This window comes from Lissotriton helveticus, unplaced genomic scaffold, assembly GCF_964261635.1.
Source record: "Lissotriton helveticus unplaced genomic scaffold, aLisHel1.1 SCAFFOLD_404, whole genome shotgun sequence".
Taxonomy (NCBI): domain Eukaryota; kingdom Metazoa; phylum Chordata; class Amphibia; order Caudata; family Salamandridae; genus Lissotriton; species Lissotriton helveticus.
Window position 1 is genome coordinate 440,630 of NW_027612035.1, and position 14,436 is coordinate 455,065.

General features: G+C 43.6%; 1 protein-coding gene across 2 annotated transcripts in view; it reads right to left on the bottom strand.

Annotated features, from left to right (window-relative positions):
* The window catches only part of LOC144807604 (uncharacterized), a 272,324-nt gene that overhangs the window by 13,492 nt on the left and 244,396 nt on the right, over nucleotides 1-14,436 (bottom strand). Inside the window, exon 1 of one of the 2 annotated variants that reach the window (XM_078673242.1) lies at nucleotides 1,566-2,096. The exons of the other annotated variant lie outside the window; for it this stretch is intronic. The gene's annotated coding sequence lies outside the window, so the exon portion shown is untranslated. Of the gene's footprint in view, nucleotides 1-1,565; nucleotides 2,097-14,436 lie in introns of those variants that run through there. 2 annotated transcript variants of the gene reach the window in all.

Below are 14,436 nucleotides of genomic sequence, written 5' to 3' on the forward strand. Positions count from 1 at the left end.
ACTAGTAGGCCACACCAACAATCCAAACGCAGGCTTCCCATGGCCCACTCATGGGCGCAGCACCCCCACGTCTGGCACCGCAAACCCCAACCCAGATGCACCAGAAATGCAGAGGGTGAGGAACCACTGACTCAACTGAACCCCTGTTCATTGACCACAAAAGCTCTCCAACCCCTTCCGGGCACTCCAACAACCGCGTCACATGCATTCTGCAAAACAGTGAAGCGTAGCTCTAGGGTGCTACTCTGACCATAAAACATAGACCACTGTCGAATCAAAAGTGACGGTGTTTGCAGCCTGACAGCCATAAGCCACAATGCCACTGCGGGCTTCCAAAACCGCCTGTGCGCCATCTCCCCCATCGTGACACGGTCTGTCTGAGGGCCCATAACTCCCCCCTTGCACGTGCCCACACTCCTCGTGGCCTCCCTCCAGGCCTACCCCCCCATGGCACATTGAGTTCACAGGAATTCATTATCATTTGTTCACTTTTAATATACACTCAAATTCGCATCATTGTTATTCAACAAGGCATTCAGAGTTGAGAAGAATACCAAACACACCAAGCGGTTCTGAATAGTTACTTAATGGTAATATGCTTCACATCATTGGCCTCTTGTAGCCGCGTAATTTACTCAAATTGGCCACATAGTTTGTTACTTTGGTGCTGTATAACTGTTGTGGAAAGCCACATAAATGTAGTGAATGTGAGTATACTAAATACGAGCGGCCTGAAGAAATTATCAACACTCCATCCTTAACAAGACTACAGAAATCACCATGTTGCCAGTCGCAAGGCCTTTGGAAACAGAAGACATGGTGGAAGACAGACCTATGCTATGGGACAGTATTCCGTTAAAGTTGCAGGTGTTGTTTGGAAAATACCCCAGGTGCAAAAACCTTGAGCCAAACACAATCTATTAATGGGTACTGAAGAAATAAATAAGAGTACAGGTTACAGGCCTGGAAGAATGAACAGCATGTCATGGCAGAACCAAACATCACAAGTCTAGCAGAAGCGGATAATACTGTCCAGGTAAGAAGCCTGACAGAAGTAGAGTAAACTCTCCAGGCGGCAGAGCCAACATAAGGTGAAACAACTCTAAGCCCTTCAGAGGCGGGCGGCTCAAAGAACAAGAAACACTGCACAGTCCTTTGGACAAGCGGTGTACAAAAGACTCAAGCTGGGAGGCCCCAAAAACATATGACATGAGCAGCCAAATAAATGACAGCTCTTCAGGTGAAAGGCCTTAGGAACGACTGGAAAATGCTTCCTACAAAAGAGGATGCATGACTGGTAGGTAATTTACGGAGTTTGAGTGAAAACCCCGGCAGCGTAGGTCTCTCTGTTGTGTTATCACAAATTGTGCAGCGCCTTCTGCAAGTAGTGTCGACGGCGCTGCTCTGGGACTTACCAAATTCCGATAACAACCCAAACTGATATACCGCTCAGTACACTTTAAGACAAGACAATGGCATGGAGGGGCCTTTCCAGACAGTTCTCAAGCCGGAATCAGAAATCAATCAATCGATCAATCCTAGCATTTGTAAAGCGCGGTACTCACCTGCGAGGGTCTCAAGGCGCTGGGGGATGGGCAGACGCTGCTACTGCTCGACGCGCCAGGTCTTGAGTGTCCTCCTGAAGGTCAGCAGGTCTTGGATGTGCCGTAGGTGGATGGGGAGAGTGTTCCATGTCTTGGTGGCGAGGTGGGAGAATGATCTGCCTCAAGGATGTGGTCCGTCGGCATAAACGCCCTGGTTCGAGCCTCGGGTCGCGTCCACATCTTGTGATTCTGGGCAAATCACTTCATCTCCCCGCGCCTGAATGTGTCAAGTAAATACGGTGCTCATGTAGAGCGCTACAATATCTGCGGGTCGAGTTCGCGCGATATAAAAACATGCAACAAAAAAAAAAAATAGTTCCACACCAATGGAGGTCAGAATGCCCCTTTTCAGAGCCCACAGCCGGATTATTAACCTCTAGCTTTGTCTATTCTTTCAGTTGCGCTGGAGTTCCCGCTTTTTGGCGTCTCCACAGATATTTTCCATTTCGTTGGTGCCTTTTCCTGTCACTCCTGAATGTAAACAAGAGCTGTGCACTATCCATTCACGATTGTATTGTGCATGCGCACAACAGGAACACTACTCACTGACGGCTGTACTGCGCATGTTCACTGCATGGTTTAGGTCCCTCACGGCTGTATTGCGCATGTCTAGCGCAAATATACTAATCATTCATGATTGTAGTGCGCAGCTCCGCAATATGGTATTCTATTCTGTCATGATTGTACTGCGCATATGTATAATACGGAATACTAACCATTCGGCGGTTCTACTGCGCATGCCCCTGTCTCGTAGACTTGGGACCGTTGTACTGCGCATGCCCAGATTGTTGTTACGCTCCCTGCTGTTCTACGTGTTCTCGGAGACCCCCTGCTTCCTGTTGTACTGCGCATGTCCATAATACGGCACACTAATCGCTCACGGTTCTGACGCATGCCCAGCTTTCAAAGTGGCCCATTCTTCTGTACTGCGCATGCCCAGATTCTTGTTACACTCACTGCCGTTCCACCCGTTCTCAGTGACCTCATCCGTCCTGTTGTTCTGCGCATGCTCAGATCTCGGAGACACTTGCAGCAGCGGTGCGCATGCGTGGAGCCGGGGACACTATTCTGCACAATGATAGTGTATCTGTCTAAGAGGCGCTGCCAATGCTATCTGTTTATGTATGTATTTATTTTATATTCACACCGCGGACGTCACCCAGCGGTGCTCTAGCGCTTTACAGGAGAGTCTCGTGTCACGTGAAAGTTACAGTTGTGTTGATAATGTCAGCACAGCTGTGGGAATGACAGAGGCTGGAAGTGGGTCCAGATAGATCAGAGTCTGCTCGTCTTTCTTTTCCTCGAGCCTCCAGGCCCAAAATATTGTGAAGTGGCCGCTTGGGACCTCGGGTAATCTGGAGTGTTTGGACTGAGCGCAGGGGCAGCCCTGCCAAGGTCACGCATCCGGCGTTAGACTCACGCATGTTCACGCTGGTGACTGCCCCACTGCACTAACATGCATCAGCCTGCCTGTATCGTGCTCTTGACCCCGGCACGAGGCGCTCTCTATTTGCTCAGCTTCACAGTATTGCCTGCTCATCCTGGCCTGCGCTGGGTCAACAGCCTGCTGCCTCGCTTGCAAGTGACTGTTTACTCTGCAGGGCCTCACAAAGGAGTGTTGGTGCCTGCAGGTGAATCAATGATTCTAGCTGAGCTTGAGGACGTCTGTGTCACAAACAATTCCAGGTCCTGCAGCCAGCACCCCCTTGGATCAGGGAGCCCGCGCCTTCCCTGTTGTTGTTTTACGAGAGGGCGTCCACCCAGCTGTTGCCACGCGGGATCAGATTGACCACTAACAGGCGGCAGCTTTCTGGTAACTTGCCATGCCCGCCCCAGTCAGAGTGATACAGTAAAGTCCGTGCGCTGCACTGGTGACCACCAGCATTGAGAAGGTCATGGGTCACGCTGAAGTGTGGCAAGGAGTTTCTGCTTGCAGGCAGGATGGTTTCATGAAAGTAATCCTGCAGCCCCATGCCTGAGCAGCTCCCAGCACTGGCAGACAGACCCCCATGCGCTCTCTAGCGGTGTGAGGCCTTTGGTACCCATGCGCTTTTCACGTGTCCATTCATTCATTCATTCATGCCCGCTAGGGTCCGTCCCAGTGGAATCTGAAATCAAAACAGATTCACCCGCATGTGGCACGTGTGTTCTGAGGACAGGGATCTTTGCCTCACTGCAGACAGGATATTTAAAATTCTACAGCCCTTGGGGGGCGGCACTCATGTTGTTATTCTTGAACTAGACAAGAGCATCATTTTCTGCATCTGCTGAGAGTAAAGAAGGGATCAAATACGTCGCTCAGCAAGTCCCAAGATGAAGCTGCTTAAGAGTACAACGTATGTGCATGGTGTGTAGGTATCCCATTTATTATTGTGGATTCTGCAGGAGCACACCCTACAGAGAATCGAACACTTTCAATTTACATGGGACACTCCCAATTCATTCAAGCTAAAATCACTGCTTTAAATGGGCCGGTGCTCACAGGTACTGAGTACCGGCACTTCTTAGTTTTATCACTCTAAGTACCGGCACTTCTTAGTTTTATCACTCTGACTACCGGCCCGTCTCTACTGCCGAGGAGAGTACTGGTACTCATGAAACGCTGGTGCTGGCGGCCTCGCTGACAGCCAAGGCACTTCTGTAGACCTGAGTCGAGCCCCCGCTGAACTATTCAGCTTGGGCTCATTCGCATACCGTCCGGGTGTTCGCCATCATGCTGTGTTGCAAACACAAATCGAGGCAGACCGGTGACAGTGCTATTAAGAAAGCCATGGGATGTAACGAGGCTCAAATGGCTTTAATTCCACCTGACTCTTTTGTGTAAGCGTCTGCTTATGTTTGTCTGCTTGCCTGTGACTGTTTTTGTGTGACAGAAATATGAGAGAAAGGGGGAGCGAAGAGAGACACTCTTGGAAAATATATTAAAGGAACTGTAGGGTATGCTTGTGTGTGCACGTCTGCTAGTTTTTTTCTGTGTCGCTCGAGAATATATAGCATTGTGCCACGCACCAGCAATTAACAGTATTGATGTTGCAAATATTAACAAACAAGAAAATGTTAAAATATCACCTCGTTTGGCTTTAGTTGTGTAATGAGTAAACAAACCTTGTTTGTTTATTGTTAGACATTTCTCATGTGTTTTGGTGGGTGCTGCAAGTAGTATAGAAGTCAGGAAGTATCGGCATGTCTTCACCTAAACCCCGCCCCCAAGACCCACCCACTCACCACATTTAAATGAGCACCGGCACTATTTCCCCCCGTTTAAAGCATTGGCTAAAATTAATCTAGCTTTATCTTTCATCAATTCAAATGTAGGCTATATTTAAATTACTAATAGGTCCATTTTGCCTTGTTACAGTCTGCCGCATATGGGGACTCGGAGACAGGCATGTTTCTCCTAATTTATTTTTCAGATTGAGATGCAAAAAAAAATCCAGGGTTACTTATTTCACACACAAAATAAACAGTATTAATGTTGTAATTGCCAGGAACGATGTTACGCAACTTTCAGCTTTTGGCATGTACAAGGGCCAAGCTCTTAGCATTCCATGAAATATGCCCTGCACTAAAGACAGTCAAAAATATGTAGTGAAATTCGAGGCTGCGGATACCGTAATGCATAAATGCACCCTATGTCTCACAGCAGAACAGAAACAAGGAAAAATATTTTAAATCTATTTTATTAGTTTTCTTTTTTAGTCAACTACATACAAAATATGCACGCATATAAATGAAAGATGATGAATCGTTCCAATTAAAGAAATTGATTGGATATGCATTCTGGGAAATGGCAAATGGGAAATGTTTACTTTATAGAACAGCAATTGATGAATGCAATCACTGTAGAGATTTTCTGTGTAAACAGACAGAAACAGAATTCAGGCCTGGTAGGCACAGTGAGGAGTTGTGACTTCTGTATAATAGCGTGCCGTGATTTTGGCTGACCCGGGAGACGTTCATATGGAGCAAGGAGGCTGTAGATCTCACATCGGATTTTACCCTCAATGTCTTATTATTGCCAAGCAACCTAACCAGCATCCTCAATTATTGAAAACAACCATTTTTAAATGAACACAGCCAAAATCACAGCGCACTGGTTATGCTAAGTACTGACCAGTTTGTAAGTGGTCTCAATTTTAATACGATTCACGTCTTTTTCATCGGTGGCTCCTACAAATTATTTACCAATATGAAGGTTATTGATTTTTCTAAACCAAACAGATGAGAGTCCTCCTTCCGTTCCTATCAAGTAACATAAAACCCTCGATACATTGAAATTCTATTTAGAAAACTCAGTCCTGAAGAAGGTGAAGGAGTTACATCTCACTGAAACACCGCGTCAACCTTTTTGTAGTTTTCTTGTGATGTATAAATTGTAGCCATAAGAATTAATAATAATGTACTTCAAAAATGAGATGTTTTAAAATCTATATGCAATTGTATTGTCTAAGTTTTATAAAATTTTGATGCTGACATATAAGTTTGAATATTGTTTTTATATATCTTTCTATCTTTTGTTTTTAATTGATATCCACTGCATTTTTTAATTTGTTGTCTATGGTATTTTATAGCCTGTTTTTCAACATATGATCCACATATTTTCTTGTGTATAGGTTAGCGACTTTTTTGTTTCTTTTGTTGACCCATATTGCCCTTCCATGTATGTATTCGACTGGGTTGTTGCCGCCAGCACTATTCTTAGGTGTAAGGCATCACAGAAATCAAACAATTGTTTATATATTGATGGGTAACGTGCTAATGTCCGAATATACAAAAAGACGCATGAATATTAACGACCCTGGCATGCGTTTGTACTGTTGGTAGGCCGAAGGGAACGGGTTTGTTTCAAATAGTTTCATTTAATTCAAAGCTGCCAAGTTTTCAGTTCAAAGATGAGTGACATTTTCATCATTTCAGTGTGTGCATTTGTGACATTTCAATAAGTGGGTGACACTTTGAGTGACACTTTATCCCAGATATCTGCATGTAATGCAATAGATTTCGAAAAAAAGATAAAATTGTTGCCCTGCACTCTTTAGGTTGGACACAACCCTTGCCTAATAATGTCACAGACAGAGCACTGCCACGTCTCCCACACGGTGTTACTTACAACCACACACAACCTTACAAAACAGCTGCAAAACAACAAACATTCATGCTCAACACAAGCTTTTCAGTAAAGTGTACCCACCCTTATTGCTGTTCTCAACGGTTATAGCACTGGCTGCCTTTTGTTAAAGATACAATTGTAAAAAAATAAAGAAACTGGATCTTGTATGTGACCCGTGGAAGCTACGATTATGGGGCTGGGGAATGAAGCCTTTTGTAGGGGGTTAAGTTGACAGCACTTCAAATCTATGATTATTTTCCATTTTCTCTTTCATAGTAGTCAGTGGGATGCCTGATCTCTTACAATAGGGAAGGATGTTTTCTGTTGCACGTTTCTAATCCAGAGTATCTTTTAGAAAAAAAACAAATGTAGTGGCAAAGAAGAAACTTTTATCTTTTGACAGCAGAAGTTTCTGAAGAAGTAGGGTCTTACAACTGTGGGGAAAAACACAGCTTTTTTTAATGAAACATTTCCATTTGGATATTTTCACGACAGGACACGACGTGACAGACGCACATTTACTTGGAGGAGAGCATGTCTTACGTTAACTGCCACTCAGACCATTGCTCGGGAGGCTGTGGTCTGCTCGGAGGTGACAGATCCCGCCAAATCAGCATCTGCTGTTGTTTGAGGCAGTGCTCTCTGCACAGTGAAATAATACTTCGGATGGGAGCACACTACATTCTTATGCTGGGTGGAGGAAAGTAGGATCTGCTTCTATGGTTACCGCCACTTTTTCCTTGATGCTAAGCTGGTTTTAACTAGTCTGACTGGGATCCTACTAATCGGGACCCCAGTCTCTCTGCTTTCTCCCTAAACTGTTGTGTTCAGTACTTAGATTGGATACTGGTGTACCCTTGTAAGTCCCTAGTATATGGTACCCATGTACCCAGGGATAAGGTACCCCAGAGGTCTCCCATGGGCTGAAGCATTTATTGTGCCACCCATGAGAGACCATTCAAAATGGAGTTACAGGCCTTCCATTGCAGCCTGTGTAAGCTGGTGCTTGCATCACTTACTAAAGAAATAAAAGTCCTATATCTAGGGTCACTGCACTTAAAACCTATAAGTCACCCCAATAGCAGGCCTTTGCAATCCTGAAGACAGTGTGCTAGGTTCTAAGTGACAGGGTGCTCCTGCATGTTTAACTCAGTAATGATGATGTTTAGTGATTGATTATTTAAAATCTTTACAAATAATAATTGCACAGTATAAACATTTCAATTATGATAATACAATAAAAAGAAAATAATTTTAAAAATGAAGCATAAAAACTTTTTAAAATAGTACACATAAATTATAAAACTGTTTTAAATTTGTAAATTCATATGTTTAAAAGTATAGAAGAGAGAAATATGAACGCTATGACAGTTAATATTATAAAAGTTCAAGTTTTTTCCATGCAAATGCTAAGAATTTTGAGAAGGCAGAGTTAATCGGTATGTCGTCTGGGCAAAGACACTGGATCAGTGCTTGTCTACAAGTCCTTGTTGATCTTTCATTGAATAACCTTTTTAACAGTGTTAGTCTTTCGTTTTTTAATTCCGGACAGAGGCACAATAGGTGTATAATGTTTTCTTCTCCTGTGTTACACAACCGACATGATATGTTATTTTTGAGTTTTTTCGATGGTAGTGCATGAGATTCTCCGGGTAGTATTCTGAAACGTGCTTTCAAGAATATATTTTTATATTTCCAAGTCCAAGCTGCATTCAAGTATTCTTGCGGACTCTTTTTTTTAGAAAAATGTATTATGGACCAAGCGTGCTCCCTTTTAACCAGGGACTCTTTGTCATTTATCAATGATGAAAGATCAGTTGTTTTATTCACAATTTAAAAAAAAAAATTCATGAGGAATAGTAGTCGTCCAAATCCCCTTAAGCCCAAATTCATCCAAAGCCTTCTCAAGATATTTCCAAACAGAGGATTTGATATTGCCCTCTATTTCTTTCCATAAAAGCTGTAAAATTAGATTCTCCTTGTCATTTTTTACTCTGTTCCATACTTTATTTACATTACCCATTCAAGCATATAGTTGGTTATTCAAGCCGAATTCCAGTCTAATTTCGGATTGTAAAGCATTTTTAGGTAGACAAAAAAAGGGATCGGAAAGTGTTTGAGATTTCTTTGTTTATTGTTAGTGCATCTTTTCCGTTTAATGCCTCACTACCGTAGGTTAGGGAAGGTAGTAATGTTTCAGATATAACTTTAAGTAGAGGTTGGTAGGATAAATTACTGGTGGATTTTTTTATAATCCCAAATGCACCTGTTAGGGAGTTCGCTTTCCTTGCGATATCCAATTTCTGGGGTTTAAAGTTACCATTATCATCAAAGACCACTCCCAGATATCTATAGGTCTTAATTTGTTCCAGTTTTTCCTTTCCTAAAAACCATTTTGTGTTGTACTTCCTTCTCACGTTTTTTGAAACAACCATAACTTTGGATTTTGATTCATTTATTACCATTTTGTTTTCTATTGTGTACTCCTGTATGCATGTCATCAACCTTTGCAAACCCACCTTAGTTCTACTTAAAAGGATGACATCGTCTGCATATAGCAGATTTGATATGTGTTTATCTGCAAGCTTGGGTGGGTGTGCATTTATCTTGTTCAAGGCTCCAGTTAGATCAGTTAAAAACAGATTAAATAATAAAGGTGCCAATACACAGCCTTGCTTCACTCCCCTAGCGTTGGTATTTCCTCAGTTAATGATCTGCCGTTCCCAATACGAACTCTGGCCCAAGTTTTTGTATCCAGGAGACTAATCAGCTATATTAAAGGGGGGGGGAATCCCTTGTACATGTAACTTTTTCCCTAACAGATCTCTCTCGATACAATCAAAAGCTGATTTAAAATCAACAAAACATAAGAATAGTGATTCTTTGTTTGCAAGTGCTTTTTCCATTAACATTGATAGTGCCAGGATATTGGAAGATGTACCAAGTCCTTTAATAAAGCCAGTTTGGTTTAGCGGAAGAATGCTATTCCTTTTTACCCAGCCGGATAAGATTGTTAGCAGATGGGCTGCAAATAATTTTGCATCGGTGTCCTGTAGTGTTATTAAACAATAGTTTTCCGGCAGCGCCCAATCTCCTTTTTTGGAGCATGAGCAGGACACCCTGGCAGCCTACGGAGTCCATTCTCCTGGGTTGTCAGGAAGCAGCCATATACTGTTAGAGGGGCACCACATAATTACGCAATGACCATCTCAAAAGCGGCTGCAACGAATCCTATCATGTTTGGTATCAAACAAGTTGGAATAATACCTCCCACACCATAAACGGCGTGGGAGGTATAATTCCAAGCACTGGAAGAGCCCTCCGTTAGGCTCCCAGTGTTCCCAGTACCAGCCTTCTAGACCCGGACAACACAAAATGGTTGCTGCCGTCCAGGGACACGATTCTGCCCTCCTGCTGCTGAGCCAAGCTTGCGCAGGGGAAGGCAGAACAAAAGGCATCCTGTCACAGAGACATGTGACCACCTCTCAGGCAGGATTTAGTGGATTGGGATTGGGTGTGTGTGCTTACCAGCGCCATTTAGTCTGCATGAGGGGCACATTTGGAGTCCCCATACATAGTCCAGTTCAAACCAGTCCTGGGAGCCATTGGCTCCCGCTCTGGCACGAAACTGGATAAAGGACATGGGATTAACCTCCCGCTGTCCAGACCCTCCACTGGGAGGGTCCCCATATTCTTCCCAACCCAGTCCCTAGGGTTCTTAAGGGCTTCCTGGGTGTAGGTCGCTATATTCGTCATGGGATAAGATTCAGATCAGACACCACTTCTACTTCTACCGTCTGGGCCCTCTGAACTTCGCTGGACATCGTATGGACCTGACTTTCAGTCTGCTGCATTCTCTGTGCCTGTGCATCATACAGGAACCTTCCAAGGATGGTGACGTATCAAAGACACTTGAAGAAATGTCCATTGGAGTGAAGGAGTCTCTCTCCTGCATTTGCAGGCACCGCAACTAAGTCGACCTTTCTGCAGTTCCTGAGCTTTTTCGGATGCTGTGTGCTCTGCAACACAGGTCATGGTTTTCCACAGCTTCCGAGGCTTGCCCTGCCCTCTCACTAAGTTCGAGGCCAGTATCCCTCGTGGGGGTTGCAATAATTGAACCCCTGTGCACCGCGTCCAACATGCAGTTTGAAAGGCATGTTGGCTTCTTTCCAAGAAGATCTTTGAGCTCAAAATGGTTCCAACCTCAAGCACCTCCAGTGACCAAAATCTTCAGCCACACCGCATTGTGTGCCTCATGGCCTGCATCTTTTGGTGAGCTGCTTGAGGTCCTCTCACAACTCCGGTGCCTCCAGCCTGTCAGTCCACTTGAGGGTCACACTCATTTCTTCTGGGCCCCTCCCTGATTGCTCGGGGCCTGCCCGGACTCTCCTGCCTTTGGTGAGTCCCCTGGACCTTGCTGGTCCCGATGTTGCTCCTTCTTTGATTCCTGCGTTGCTTGCCGTTGCCAAGGCTTGTTGTAGCTCCCGCTGGACACTGACCCCTCAGCACTAGACATCCTTCGTTGGAAAGCTTGTGCATATCTCCTGGTCTTCCTCAGCATTGCCTGGTCCTCACAGCTGCAGAGTCAAGGTCATTGTCATCCATCCTGCAACACCGGACATCTGAGGGCATTCATCTTCCAAGTCTCCTGCATTGTTTTACCAGATAAATACTTGTGTTGATTAATTGTAAAACCATCACTAATACTAGGCACATATAATAAAAGATTTCAATAAGTACATTCTACTGGGTTAGGGTTAGGTAAGTCAAGGGCACACCCATTCTCCAACCTCAGAGAGTTTAGTTCCCACTAGGTTAGGTAGGTGCAACACCTCACCACACTGTATGTCCTCCAAAGGAGACACCAGCGGCTCTCTGATTACTAGATACAGTGAACTTTCGTTTCAAGAAAATGAAAGCTCTGTTTGCCTCTAGAAAGTTGAAGACAGAGAAAGGAGCCAACGCTCAACGCCTCTTAGAGGTATTACTGTTGGATGACCTCAGAAAAACGAGTTGGTCAGATGAACAGGAAAGAGTGGGTGGGGCAGGGCATGAGGATAGGACAAGAGGGGAGTCCCTCTTTGCCCTAGAATCTAACCCTAACCAGGTGGAGCCTGATGACTCCCACATGGACAAGTCAGACCTCCCAGAGGAGAATACAGGTGGCTTGAAAGAATGGCCCTTGGATCCTCCTGAGAAGGTGCAGAGTACACCAAGGTGGTCTAGATCCTTCTCGACAGAATCTAATGCCTCAGGACCTCCATTTCTAATAAGAGGGGGAACTCTTTGGATAGGGAGTAACAACGTCTTGAGCTTGAGAAATCTCGGCTTAGGCTCAGACAAGAGCAGTTTACCCTTGACAGAGAGCCCCTGGAAGTTCAGAGAGCAAGGAAGAAACTGTGACTAGAGTCCCATGGTGTCAGCAACAGTGTCTAGAACTAGAGAGTAGACTCATGATCATAGGAACCTGAACAAGATAGTTCCTCCATACCAGAGTGGGGATGACATCCACAAATGGATAACTGCACTAGAGAGGGCCTGTAAAGTACAGAGGGTCCCTCAGGAGCAGTGGGCAGCAATCTTGTGGCTCTCCTTTGCTGACAAAGGTAGAGATAAGCTCCTCACTGTTAGAGAAGAGGATGCTGATAATTACTCAGTCTTGACGAGTGCTTTCATTGATGGGTTTGGCTTAACCACTGAACAATACAGGATTACGTTCAGAGACACCAGAAAGCACATGCACAGGACTGAGTAGACTTTGTGGATAGTACCATGTTACATTCTGTGTTCATGCATTGTACCCCAGCATGTATAATATATATGTATTGTTTTAGCTATTATATGCATGTGCTTTAAGACTTAATTGTTGTAATAAAGCTTTGATGTATTGATTGTTCTCTTTTTCATGCTGTATGTTTTCATAGCATGAGTTCTGTATATCTTTGCGTCAATCCTAAACTTACTACTATTTTGGTATTCACAGAATGCACTTACTACTTTTGGTATTTACAGAAGTTAGGATTTTGTCTTAAGTCTGTCTTAAGACAAACTTAAGACAAAATCCTAACTTCTGTGAATACGAAAAGTAGTAAGTTCATTCTGTGAATACCAAAATAGTAGTCAGTTTAGGATTGAGTCTTAAGTTCATTCTGTGAATCGGGCCCTTTGAGTTTACATTGCAATTTTGGTCGCATTACTGATGAAATGATACGTGATCAAATTATCGTACATGTAAAAAACAAGAAGATGCAAGAAAAAATATGGGTCATGGGAGCCCCTAAGTTAGCAGAAGCAATTGCTACAGCAAAAGCTATGAACTGTCAGAAAAATGGATGGAGATAGTCAAACAAAAGTCCAGTAAAACTGCAAATGAGGAAGAAATTTGTGTTGTCAAAGTCAAGAATGAATCCAAAAACGATACCTCGAAAGGGAAGTTTATTCAAAAATGTAATAACAGTCACACATACAGGAGGAATGACACTTTCAATAACCACCACTCATGTTACTGGTGTGGAAGCAAATTCCACATAGCGTCTTTTCCAGGATGCCCTGCAATTAACAAAGAATGTGGATATTGTGGTAGAGTGGGACATTTTGGAAGTGTATGCAGGACCAATAAGCGTCATCCCAACCTGATGCGGAGTAACACTTCTAGTACTTCTGAAGGAAACAAAGTTAGTTGTGTCCAAGAAATACCAGAATCCAACAAGGGAATTGTTGTTTCCATCTTAAACAGAGAACCTGATAAAGACTAAAGATCTCCTAAATGTATCTTCCTTATGGGTACTGATTTAGAACTGATGGCCGATTCTGGGTCACCTTGGACAATTATAACTACGCAATATTTTAAGGAAAAATTACTCAACGTGTGTAATTATGATAATTTACAACAATCAGATATATGTGCTGAAAGCTTTGATGGGTCAAGAATTGATATAGAAGGTTTTTTCAAGTACAGTTATGTTTCAAAGGAAGATGTGTGCAGATTAAGTTATGTATTTCTGTGAGAGGAGTGAATGTACTAGGTTGGTGAAGATCAGTGAAAATTAGGAATAATTCTTAACCCACGGTCCAAAGAACCTGTGTCCTTGAGTGAAGAACTAATGGAGAGGATTGCAGATATTAATCTTAATGATCATTGTTTTGATAAGGAAGCAAAACTCATTAATACATATAACAATGTATTTTGTGACAAATTGGGTAGGTTGAGGATTTTACATATAAAATTGTCTTGAAGGAAAATGCATGCCCTGTTAAACAAAAGTTAAGGGTGGTAGCTATAAATATAAGAGATGAACTAAGAGATATGTTAAAAGATTTATCAGATGAGGGCATTATTGAAAGCATCGAGTCTTCTGAGTAGGTTTTAGTATGGAAACAGGATCAAAAACTTAGAGTGTGTGTGGACTTAAGGGCATTTCATTTCAACAATTCCGCAGCAAGTCTCATCCTCAGGACTCCGCATCATGAACACATGACCCAACACCTACGAGACCTCCACTGGCTCCCCGTGGAGAAGCGGATCACCTTCAAACTCCTCACCCACGCCTACAAATCCCTCAACACCATCGGGCTCAAATACCTCAACAAGAGAGTTTCCTTCCAAGTACCCAAGAGGAATCCCCGCTCCGCCGACCTCGCCCTGGCAGAGGTCTCCCGCATCCACAGAAATAGAACAGCGGGAGAGCCTTCTCCTACATCACGGCCAAGACCTGGAATGAT